The 12163-nt window shown below is 38.1% G+C and overlaps 1 protein-coding gene across 5 annotated transcripts in view; it reads right to left on the reverse strand.

Moving 5' to 3' along the window:
- The window catches only part of CTNND2 (catenin delta 2), a 1230307-nt gene that overhangs the window by 515373 nt on the left and 702771 nt on the right, over window positions 1–12163 (reverse strand). The gene's annotated exons all lie outside the window — the stretch shown is intronic.

Consider the following 12163-nt stretch of genomic DNA (forward strand, 5'->3'; position numbering starts at 1 on the left):
ACTTAGACTTCTGTAAGGTGGTTGACTAGGTATCACTTGACATTTTGATCAAAAAACTAGAATGATATAAAATTAACTAGATACACATTAAATAGATTAAAAGCTGATTTCTGATGGGTCTCAAAATGTAATTGTAAACTCACAATCATCATCGTGCAAGTGTGTTTCTAGTGAGGTCTTGCAGGGATCTGTTCTTGGACCTAGGCTAGTAAACATTTTTATCAAAGATCTGGAAGAAAACATAAAATCATCTCTAATAAAGTTTGCAGATGACAGAAAAACTGGAGGAGTGGTAAATAATGAGAAGGGACAAGTCACTGACACAGAACAATCTGGATTGCTTGGTTAACTTAGCGCAAGCAAACAATATGTGTTTTAATACAACCAAACTTAAATGTGTACATTTAGGAACAAAGAATGTGGGACATACGTACAGGAAGGTGTATTTCTATCCTGAGAAGCAATGCTTTTAAAATGACTGGAGGGTTGTGGTAGGTAATCAGCTGAACATGAGCAGCCAGTGTGATGCTGTGGTCAAAAGGGCCAATGCGATCCTTGGGTGCATAAACAGAGGAATCTCAAGCAGGAGCAGAGACATTATTTTACCTCTGCATTTGGCACTGGTGACCACTGCTGGAATATCATGTCCAGGTCTGGTCCCCACAATTCAAGGAGGATGTAGATAAACTGGAGAGGGCTCACAGAAAAGCCATGAGAAAGATTAAAGGATTAGAAATCATGCCTTAGAGTGATAGACACAAGGCGCTCAATATATTTAGCTCAGCTAAGAGAAGGTTAAGGGGTGACTTGATTACTGTCTGTAAGTACCTACATGGAGAACAAATATTTAATAATAGGCTTTCAGTCTAGAAGATAACATGATTCAGTGGTTGTAAGTTGAAACTAGACGAATACAAACTGGAATTTGACAGGAAGGTAGGATGTTGTTGAATCCTCTTGCTTTTGTCTGCCTATGGGCATAGTGGGAAAAAATAATTCAGAGGGCCTACATTCTGCTTGTACAAAACAGGTTACTTAGTACCCAAGAATCAGATTTCTAAACAAATGTCTGTTTGTGTGTCCATGAAAGGAGGGCCCTTTGAAACTATAGCTCATTGTTTATTGTTGATGTCTTCTTACCCTTATTTTAAAATTGTCTCTCTTAGTAATAGACTCTGTGAGAACATTAATAGAGATGTGAAAAACAGAACTTTCTGTTCCATGTTTAGACAAGCAAGAGAGAAAGGTAAGTGTTGATATTGGCCAACAGAGCTTTGTTTCCACACTGAAATTCCTAGGTATTGATTTGGACTCAATGGTTCAAATAGTCTAAGTGTTGCGTGTCTGTCACACAGCTTGAAAACCTGCACTGATGCATGCAAGCTGATTTTCAGGCATTTAGGACTGTATCTCAGAGTCAAAGATGATTGAATGAAAATATCACAATGTACAGTACTGTTCAAAATGTAGTGAGGAGCAGTAATTAGGTGTCCAAATCGAGGTGTTGAAAATCTTGTATGCACAAGGCTTATTCTGGTCAGACAGCTCTAGATGAATAATAACTACAACAAAGAAACATTTGGTTGACCCAAAACTACTTGCTAATAAAATAACTTGTGGTAATTTAGCAAAGGGAAGACGTAAAAGATAGCAGATGACAAAACTGTACTGGAACAAACTGACCAACAGGAATATATTTGTCTGTCCACATCTATCTGTCTATCTATCTATCTATCTATCTATCTATCTATGCATTGTTACAAATCTAGCTCATAAGGCAAACAGCAGATCATTTGGGATCTCGGTGAAAAGATTTGAGGAATAAAGCTCGGAGAAACCACACTTCACCGAAATAACTAAAGCCACTTCAAACTATTGTCATCTCGATCATCAATCAATCAATCAATTAATCAATCAATAAATGAAAAATAGATTCTTTTCCCAGGATAAAAAGTTATCAGATTTGTCTTTGATATATGGCTTCTATGGTGAGCTCTGCACATATATATATATTTCATATAAAATTCTAATCTACACAGTGTAGGCACTAAAAAGTAAAACCCTTGTAGGTAACTAGGTAACTAGTTCAGCCTCACAATGACTTTTGGTCATTTGGCTCCTTGGGAATGAAATGAAGGTGTGATTTCTAATGTCATATAGTAGGTGTACAGTTAACATTCCTGTTATCAAACACTCACAATAAACTATATTATGCCTAATGTATGAATATGAGCCTGGCTACTATCTGTTAGCAATGTCAAGATAGACACGTTAAAAGTATATGTTTAAAAATACCAGTGGTTTGTACTACACACAGATGCTTCTTATTACGTATATTGTTATTTAACATAATAAATATTTCAGTTGTGCCTGTGGTAAGGAATATCAAAGAAAGACCTTTTAAAACACAAAGATATCCAGAGTTCCATGTGAGGAGCAAAAAACTAAGGGCAAACCTAGCTCTTATTTCAGTCAGCAGTAAAACCTGCCATTGATTTTAACACAGCAGAATTGGGCTGTAAAATTGACTAACAGAAATCATATGTTTGAGGATTCCCTAGACATAAAGAAACAAGAAGAGGCCAGTAGAACTTATTGCATAAAGTTGTGCAGGCCAGAAGCAGGCATTTTCCTCACTCATTTCATGCTGCGTTGAAGATACCACAATTTATCTGGTCACAGAAAATTACACATCCAAAACTCATACTAGTTTGACAAATGCACTTGACTTCCATGTTTTGATTATCTCACCCAGTGTGTGCTATATTTATTCAAAATTCTAATTTAAAAATATAGTTTTAATTGTAAACTCAGCATGGGAAGAAACCCAAAAATGTCTTTTTGTAAGAAAGAACAAACATTATTGCAACCACTTGAATTCAAAAACATAATGTACTCCTTTGAAATTGAATAGTAATATTATTTTAAGAGTAGTACTAAAGAAACCAATGCACACCAGGTTTAAATAATTCAGTAGGTTTATTTATTCCACAAAACAAATCTTCCCCAGCTTTTTTAAAGTTCCAAATGAGTCATGCATATCTTCTTCTGCTTGTTTTTCCACTAAAACTGTGTCAACGCTACAAAATCCCACACAAAGATGTGACTTGCAGAGTGGATACTTGGTCAAAACGGAGCACTGTATGCTTGGACATACATTCTACCCAGGCCACATTTTCATATTAACTGGAAGCATTTTAGAACTTTGTAAATCTTCAGAATTAGAATTCTGTGTATATATGAGGCAATAAATGTGGCAGTACTATGATTGTCTTTTCTTGGAGTTGATGGGGCTGGGAAGAGAGGAGAGTCCACTCCCACGTGTTCAGTTTTCTAAAGCAACTCATGTTACATTTTTATACTTCCCAAAGTAGTTTAGTTTTTAGTTCAATTTCTGTCCAATTATCCTTATCCTGGCATGCAAAGATCCTGAGTCTATCCTTCTCTCATATTCTGAGCACAGGCTTTAGAGAAGCAAATGAAGGTACAGCGGTAGCAGCTGGCTTGGGGATCCAAAATACTAGCAGAAGGCAGTTCTACTTTCTATTTTCCATTAATAAAAACTATTCTTCTGAATTGATCTATTTCCTTTCATGGTCGAAAACAGTTCTCATGCCCATATTTGAAATTCAACTTCAAATACACTATATGCTAAATCATGCCAGAGGCATTGTGAAGTCACTATTTTGTATGTTGTTTGGGTAGAATATCATGCAGCTTAGCACCTGCCATATACATGATCCAAGTAAGGCAGTTAAAAAAAGCCAGAGTAGATCTTTGACTGTACTAGCAAAAGGCATTCCGGTTTTAGAGTTGACTTTCACTAGTGTGAAGGGATAGTTCAGTGGTTTGAGCATTAGCCTGCTAAACCCAAGGTTGTGAGTTCAATCCTTGAGGGGACCACTTAGGGATCTGAGGCAAAAATCAGTACTTGGTCCTGCTAGTGAAGGCCAGGTGCTGGACTCAATGACCTTTCAAGTTCTAGAAGATTGGTATATCTCCTATTATTACTATAAACAAGACTAGTTGCCATGTCACTGGTTTTGTTGAATAACCAAAAATCAAGGCTCTGTCATGGAGGATACAGGGACAAAGTCGTAAAATGCCAATACTACTGGGTCACAATAATTTTTAAATAAAAGTCCTTTAGTTTGTAATTCAAATTGATTTAAAGGTTTAAAATGTATACTCCGGTGCCTGCTGGTTCACTCCCAAAGCATTTAGCAGCACAGGAAAGTGTGCAAGGGAGAACCCCTGCCGCTGCCTCAGCCTCTGCAAAGGCAGCAGCATCCATAAGTGCTGGAAACCTCCTCAACCAGCAATGTACACACTATGTCTTTCCTTAAAACAATCAAAGCTATCACAGAATCTGTGACTAACCACTAATCCTTACCATGAGAACTCCAGCTCTCCTTTTCCTGCTAAGCTTTTCAGGTTTTAAGTTGCTAGCTCTCTAGGTTATAAGTCACAATCCCGTCTTCCAAACTATTTACCTAGTTGTATGAAAAGTTCCCAAAAGTCATTCGTATTGTTTGTAATAAAAACCCATTACAACCATGGACTCTATGACAAAAATGAAACCTTAATTAAAAATACAAGGCACAGTAGGATTTGAACACAATATAATTTGGGGAATTATAGGGAAACTGGAATAACCCCAAGCAATTGGAATGTGGTCTCTATAATCCATACTTGAATACTCCAGTTTGACAAAAAATTAGATTTCATTTTGCAGCACTTTTATAGAAAATTTTCAAATTAATTTATTTATTTTTCTGAAAATTACATTTTCAAAATTTTCCCCCACTCCTACTGCTAGAGCTGACTTTGAGACTATTTAAACACTTTCCCACACTTAGGTATCACACTTGTTCAGGGACAGTTATATTCCTTGCACAGAGATACCAGAAGCAATTCACATGAACAATTCCTTCTCCTGTGGATGATCTAGACAATCCAATAGTGATGGCAAAATGGGGTCCAAGCAGGAGTTCCTCTGCCTCCCTTTAATCAATGACTGAAGCTGGCTCCATATTTACAACTTTCCAACACATAATAACCAAAAAAAATCCACTATGGTAATAGTTAACTTTACAGAAGAAGAACTACACAAAAATGAGGATGCTTGTTAGATAAAAATTAAAAAGAACTGTCATGAGGGTTAAATGCCTGCAAACAGCATGGGGATTATTTAAAAACACTGTAGGAGAGGTTCAGACTAAATGTATACCCCAAATCAGAAAACACAATAAGAGGACTAAATGAATGTCACAATGGCTAAAGACCAGAGTAATAGAGCCGATCAGAAGCTACAAAACACCCTTTAAAATTTGGAAATCAAAACCTAGTGAGGATAACAGGAAGGAGCACACACACTGGCACGTTAAGTGTAAAAGTATAACAAAGAAGGTTGAGAAAGAATTTGAGAAGCAGCTTGTGAAAAACACAAAAAACTAATGGTAAGAATTTTTTAAAGTAAATCAGAAGCAGGAAGCCTGCCAAACAGGCAGTGGGGCCACTGGATGACAAAATTATTAAATGGGCACTCAAGGAAGATAAGCCCACTGCAGAGAAGTTAAATGAATTCTTTGCATCAATTTTCATTGCAGTGGATGTGGGAGAGGTGTCATAAATAGATAGCTAAGGGTTAATGTTTCTTTTACCTGTAAAGGGTTAACAAAGGGGACCAAACACCTGACAAGAGGACCAATCAGGAAATCGGGATTTTTAAAAGCTTAAGGGAGGGAATTTGTGGGTCTTCTTTGTCTGGGTCTGTGTTTTTGTCTCTCTCAGCTATGAGAAGCTTCTTTCTATCTTCTAATCTTCTGTTTCCAACTTGTAAGACAGGTAGAAAAATAATATAGGCTTTTATGTTGTTTTGGGTGTATTTAATGTGTGTAGCTTGCTGGAATGTTTCAAATTGGATATCTTTTGAATCAGACTGTTTATTCATTTTTTCTTTTAAGCAATTGATGTCCTGTATTATTGTCATCTTGATACAGAAATTTCAATGTCTTTTTTCTTTCTTTTTTTTATATAATTTTTCTTTTTAAACTTGTTTGAGTTTTTCTCTCTGGGTAGGCTAAGGAACAAGGGGAGGGAATCTCTTTGTGTAGATCTACGGAGGATAAGCTCTGCAGCACCAGGGAATTGGTGGGAGGGGGAAAGAGCGATAGAATCATTTCTGTTTCCTTGTATTTGGGGTTTGTCTCTTTGTGGAATAGAGGAGATATGCTTCTTGTATTGTGATGTAAAGAGATTGCATCAATACTCTCAGGTTAGCCCAGAGAGGAAAGTCTTGGTGAGAGAGGGAGGGGAAGGAAGTGGAGTATTTCCCTTGCCGTAAGACCTCAGAGCTTCTGGTCTGGGGTTCCTCCAGGGAAAGTTTGGGGGGACCAGAGAGGCGGCGGCTGTCATTCCTCGTCTGGTGGCAGCGAGATAAGATCCAAGCTGGTAATTAAGCTTGGAGGTTCATGCTAAGCACCCAGATTTTGGACGCTAAGGTCCAGATTTGGGAGAAAGGCTTATGATAAGAGGTACCCACATCAGAGCTATTCTTGTAGTTGATGCATCTGAACTACTATCCCACGTTGATGTGTCAATAGAAGAGGTTTTTATGAATAAATTGATAAATTAAACAGTAATAAGTCACCAGGACAAGATGGTGTTCACCCAAAGTTCTGAAGGAATTCAAATAGGAAATTGTAGAACTGCTAACTGTGGTATGTAACTTATTGCTGAAACAAACCTCTGTACCAGATTATTGGAGGGTAGCTAACATAATGCCAATTTTTAAAAAGGGCTTTGGAGGGGATCCTGGCTATTACAGGCCAGTAAGCCTAATTTTAGTATCAAGCAAATTGTTTTAAACTACAGTAGAGAGCAGAATGCTCAGACACATATAGGGAAAGGGAAGTCATGGCTCACCAATCTATTAGAATTTTTGGAGAGTGTTAACCAGAATGTGTATAAGGATGTTGCAGTGATATGGTTGTGACCGAAAGGACCCCAGCATTTATACCCTACATGCTATTTTAATGATCTTTGTACAAAATATTCCTTATGAGATATCATTTGAAAACTGATAACTTGCTGGTCAATAATATCCTGGTGAAACGTATGTGACAACATTATTTATAAAGTCATGTAATCCCTCTGTGTTATGTTATTGGCACATGTTCAAAACTACGCAACCCTGCCTAGGTAAAAGTTGTTAAACAGATCTGTTTTAAACAGAGGAATATGTTTTTGCCTCAATTGACATATAAGTAGTAAACAAAGTCCTTGAGACAGCAGGGGGAGAAAATGGCAGGAGACAGAACAAATTTGTATTTCAACAAACACAGGTAGAAGAAAGAGCATGGGGCCTCCTTTACCACCAGAGCTGATATTGCCTCCTTCATTGTTTGAATAAACTTTCCTTTGAGGTGTAATCTTCAGAAGAATCCACTTGAAGAATTCATTGGACTGTAAAAGAGAGGGGCAGAAAACCCCAACTTCTCTCTTTCACCTAAGGATGCAAAGACACCAGCACCTTTAGGCCTCTGGGAGAAATCCTGACTGAGGAAAGGATCAGTAACCATCATGCTGGAGGACGGTGGGTGATAAAGGCCATCTTGAATGAAGCCTCAGAACAAAATATGCTGGATTAAGTTTCAGACTTTTTAGATGTGTTTTCACTTTTACTTGCTTGTAACCATTTTTAACTGTATTTCTTATCCTAACTTCTTTTATTAATAAACTTATTTTATTTGTTTTTATTTGTTTTTATTTTTTAATCTCAACCAGCCCAGTCTGTGTTTAAACTGAACTACTTGGTAACTCCAGGTAAAATAGCAAACTGTTTAATATTGACTCCATACAGGGGCAATGAAACTTTAATATCTGAACTATCCAGGAGAGAGATGGACAACAGAGAACATGCGTTTTTTCTGAAAATGCAAGACTGGGAGCGTGTTAGAGTCACCTTGCAATTAGTAACCGAGACTAGGGGAAGCCAGAGTGTGACTGCTGTGTTGCTGACAGGCTACTGGGATCAGAGTTGCTGGACCAGGGCTGCAGCTACACATAGACACTCAAAGTGTGATCTGAAAATTTCAGCTGAATGTGCAGCAGCAATCAAAAAGGCTAACAGAATATTAAGAACTACTAGGAAAGGCATAGAAAATAAATACAAAAAATATTATAATGTAAATCTATGGTGTGCCCACACCTTGAATATTATGTTGCACTCTCTCAAAAAGGATATAGTGGAACTGAAAAGGGTTCAGAAAAGTGGAACAAAGATGACAAAGGGTATGAAACAACTTCCATATAGAGAGAAACTAAAAAGATTAGATCTGTGCAGCTTACAAAAGAGACAACTAAAGAGGGGAAATGAGAGAAATCTATAAAATCACAATTGACACTTTCCCACAAAACAAAACAAAACAAAAGAATCACTCAATTAAATTAATAGACAGCAGATTTAACACAAACAAGAGAAAATACTTTTTCACACAATGCAAAATTAACCTGCGGAACTCACTGCCATGAGATGCTGGGTTGGCGAAAGGTATAAATGGGTTAAAAAAACCACTAGATAAGTTCATGGAGGATAGGTCCATCAATGGCTATTAAACAAGATAATGAGGGATGTAACCCCATCCTCAGGGTGACCCTAGACCACTGACTGGGAAGCTGGGAGGAGAAGATAGTGGTGGATTTCTCAAAAATTGCTCTGTTCTGTACACACACCCCTGAAGTTCTGGTACTTGCCACTGTTGGAAGACAGAATACTGGGCTAAATAAGCAGTTCTTATACTTGTATGCTTTTGATACCTGTAGTAAGATAACAATATATAAGTAAATTTATTTATTACTAATGTTTTTCAATATTTAAACAATTATTTTCAAAGGTTTTTCCCCAGAAAAATTCAATGTATTGATTACATACAATATCCTTCTACATATATAAATTCACACACACACCACCATGCAACCTGGAGGAATGGAAAGAAAATATGTTGTATTTTCCAGGTTTCTTTTGCTTATTCAGCAATACAATAGACTGGTAATAAGTACAACCTATCTATCTACTCTATCTAACTGGCCCAGGCTGACTAGTTGTGCATAACTGTGTTATGTTGAACGATTCACATGTAATTTTTCAGAACAAAACTGTTCAATGTTGGCACACAAGGAAGAAATATATAAATATATATTACTAGATTTCTTTGCCTCTGCCCTATGGGTTTAAGCTGGTCCTTTTTTTCCTCTATCAAGGAAATATAATATTTAGGGCCCTACCAAATTCACAGCCATGCAAAATGCATCATGGAACATGAAATCTGGCCTCCACCCGTAAAATCTGGTATTTTGTATGCTTTTATCCTATCCTATATCAATTTCACGGGGGGAGACCAGAGTTTATCATATTGGAAGTCCTGACCCAAAAGGGAGTTGCAGAGGGTCACAAGGTTATTTTAGGGGAGATTGTAGTATTGCCACCCTTATTCCTGCACTGCCTTCAGAGCTGGGCAGCCAGAGAGCAGTTGTTGGCCAGGTGCCAAGCTCTGAAGGCAGCATCCTGCCAGCAGCAGCGCAGAAGGTTAGCATTACCATACTATGCCACCCTTACTTCTGAACTGCTGCCTTCAGAGCTGAGTGGCTGGAGAGCAATGGCTGCTTACGGAGGGCCCAGCCCTACAGGCAGCAGCGCAGAAGTAAGGGTGGCAATACTGTGCCATCCTTACTTCTGTGTTACTGCTGCTGGCGGGGCTCTGCCTTTAGAGCTGGGCTCTCAGCCAGCAGCCACCGCTCTCCAGCTACCCAGCTCTGAAGGCAGCACCGCCGACAGCAGCAGCTCGGAAGTAAGGGTAGCAGTACCACAAGCCCCCCTACACACAATAACTCTGTGACCCCCCCCCCACACATATATAACTCCTTTTTGGGTCAAGATCCCTACAATTACAACACTGAAATTTCAGATTTATATAGCTGAAATCATGAAATTTATTATTTTTAAAATCCTATGACTGTGAAATTGATCAAAATGAACTGTGAATTTGGTAGGGCCCTAATATTATTATAAATATAATAAAACAATCTATGGTTTCTAACCTCAAAGGGGAGTGTGTATGTTTCCTTATTTTGCTTTCTCTCTCTCTCTCCATCCTCCATTTTTATTCACTTCTTTAAAAAAACAACTCTAGTACTCTTTTTTTTAAAAAACAACTTTTCCTTTCGTGTCTCATTTGCTAGGAGGGAAAAGATGGTCCGGTGGCTAGGCCACTACCTTAGGACATGGGAGACCTGGTCTCAACTCCCCACTCTACCATAGATGACTTATCTGATCTTGGGCAAGTCCCACAGATTCTCTGTGCCTCAGTTCCCATCTGTAAAATGGAGATAATAATTCTTCACTATCTTACAGAGGTGTTATGAGGATAAATACCATAAGGATTATAAAACATTCTCAGATACACTGAGGGGAAACACTATATCAGGTGGTGGTGGTTATTATTATTACTTTGTCTTATTAACATTCTTTTTTCCTGCCTCTATTTGTCTTCTCTCTTCCCTTTACAGTTGTTTATTTTCTCTCAATCTCTCCCCTCATTTCTTTTTCTCTGCAGCTCCAACTATCATCTCTCAAGTTCCTGTGACCATCCCCTTTCCAAGTGACCCTCATCCCTTGACTCCCCCATTAATCTCTACCTCCACTATTGAATTCAGTCCAATTCAAGCCTATTTCTCCTCTCACAACTCAAGTCTGTCTACATTCCCTTGCTCATTGCTGAAGCCATGTTCTAGGAACCAGTCTTCTCCTCTGTAGTCACGTTTTAGGAATCAACTCACCCTAAAAAGTGGTAGATATGGCCTTCAGGATCCCCTAAATTCCTGCAAGTACCCACCTGGGCTGCATGTGGATCCAATTGCCTTTCAGGTCTTTTGGGGGCTATCCCTGTTCACCTTGTAGCTCCAGTGCAGCAGAAGGGCAGGGATGCCCCCTAGGGAACTACAGAACAGCTGTTATGTGTCAAGATAGCCTTAATTCCCTGAAGCTATACTGATTCAATTTGAGCCCTAGATAGAATATTAAAAATGTAACAATATTTAGCTGACCATGCTTTATTTCATTTTTCAGATTTGAGAATAGCGAGGCTTTTTTATTCACACTATTGAGAGAACTAAATAATGTCTGTCTGCCTATATCACATACCTTTGCAGTATCTACCTAACACCTACTGCTTTCTCTCTGGACATTATAAGGCTTTGTAAGTTCAACACAGAACTCTGCAGAAGAAATGAACTATGACATCCAACAATATCCTATCACCACATCAACATGGATAACTGAAATTAATCTTTTAAAAAATTGCTTTGGAAAGCTGTTGTCTAGGGGACTCAATGAACAGTAAAGGTGTAGGATGCAGATGCTTTATATGACTGAGTTTTTCTGTACTATTTGCAAGTATTTCAGATAGACCAAATGATCTTAGAATAGTAGCTATTTAAGTAGATATTAAATATTTGTATGTCACTTGCCTCAGTGCCATTCCTGGACTTTCTCTTTTGTTTCCTTCCTAGATATCTGTGGTTGTGAAGTAGGGCAGGTTGAACCAAACTAAATTGTCCAATAAAATTAAAATTGAATCAAACTCAATTTAAAAATGTTGTTTACTCCATCTTTGTGCCCTCTACTGCTGGCAAAAATCAAGATGTACAGAAGCATGAATATCATATGAGAAAAAAACCCTGTTTTTGTGGCATTTCTGATCCAGATGAAGCTGGAAATCTCATAAGAAATCTTGTTCTTCTGAAACTTCTACTCCAGTATGGATGGAAGAGGTTCAGATAAGGTAGCAAAGCTTTTGGAAGTTTTTATGTAAACTGAAGCTACACTGCCAGAGGAAGGGGATGGAGCCTTAAAGATCACAAAATGGGGGAATGGTATAAGTGTCAGAGCAGAACCGGTGTCAGAAAATCGTTCAAACAAGAGATCTGTCATGGGATGGGATCTTCAAAGAGTGAGGATGAGTATCTGAACTTTTGAATGCCTACCTGAACTGAATTTCTAAACTTTTAAAATGGGTTCATCATTTACCTACTAAATTATTTGTGTATCTTCACATACATAAAACAATGGCAGTGTGCGGAGGGGGCGGGGGTAGGTCCAGCT

Source organism: Chelonoidis abingdonii, chromosome 2, assembly GCF_003597395.2.
Source record: "Chelonoidis abingdonii isolate Lonesome George chromosome 2, CheloAbing_2.0, whole genome shotgun sequence".
Classification (NCBI taxonomy): Eukaryota; Metazoa; Chordata; order Testudines; family Testudinidae; genus Chelonoidis; species Chelonoidis abingdonii.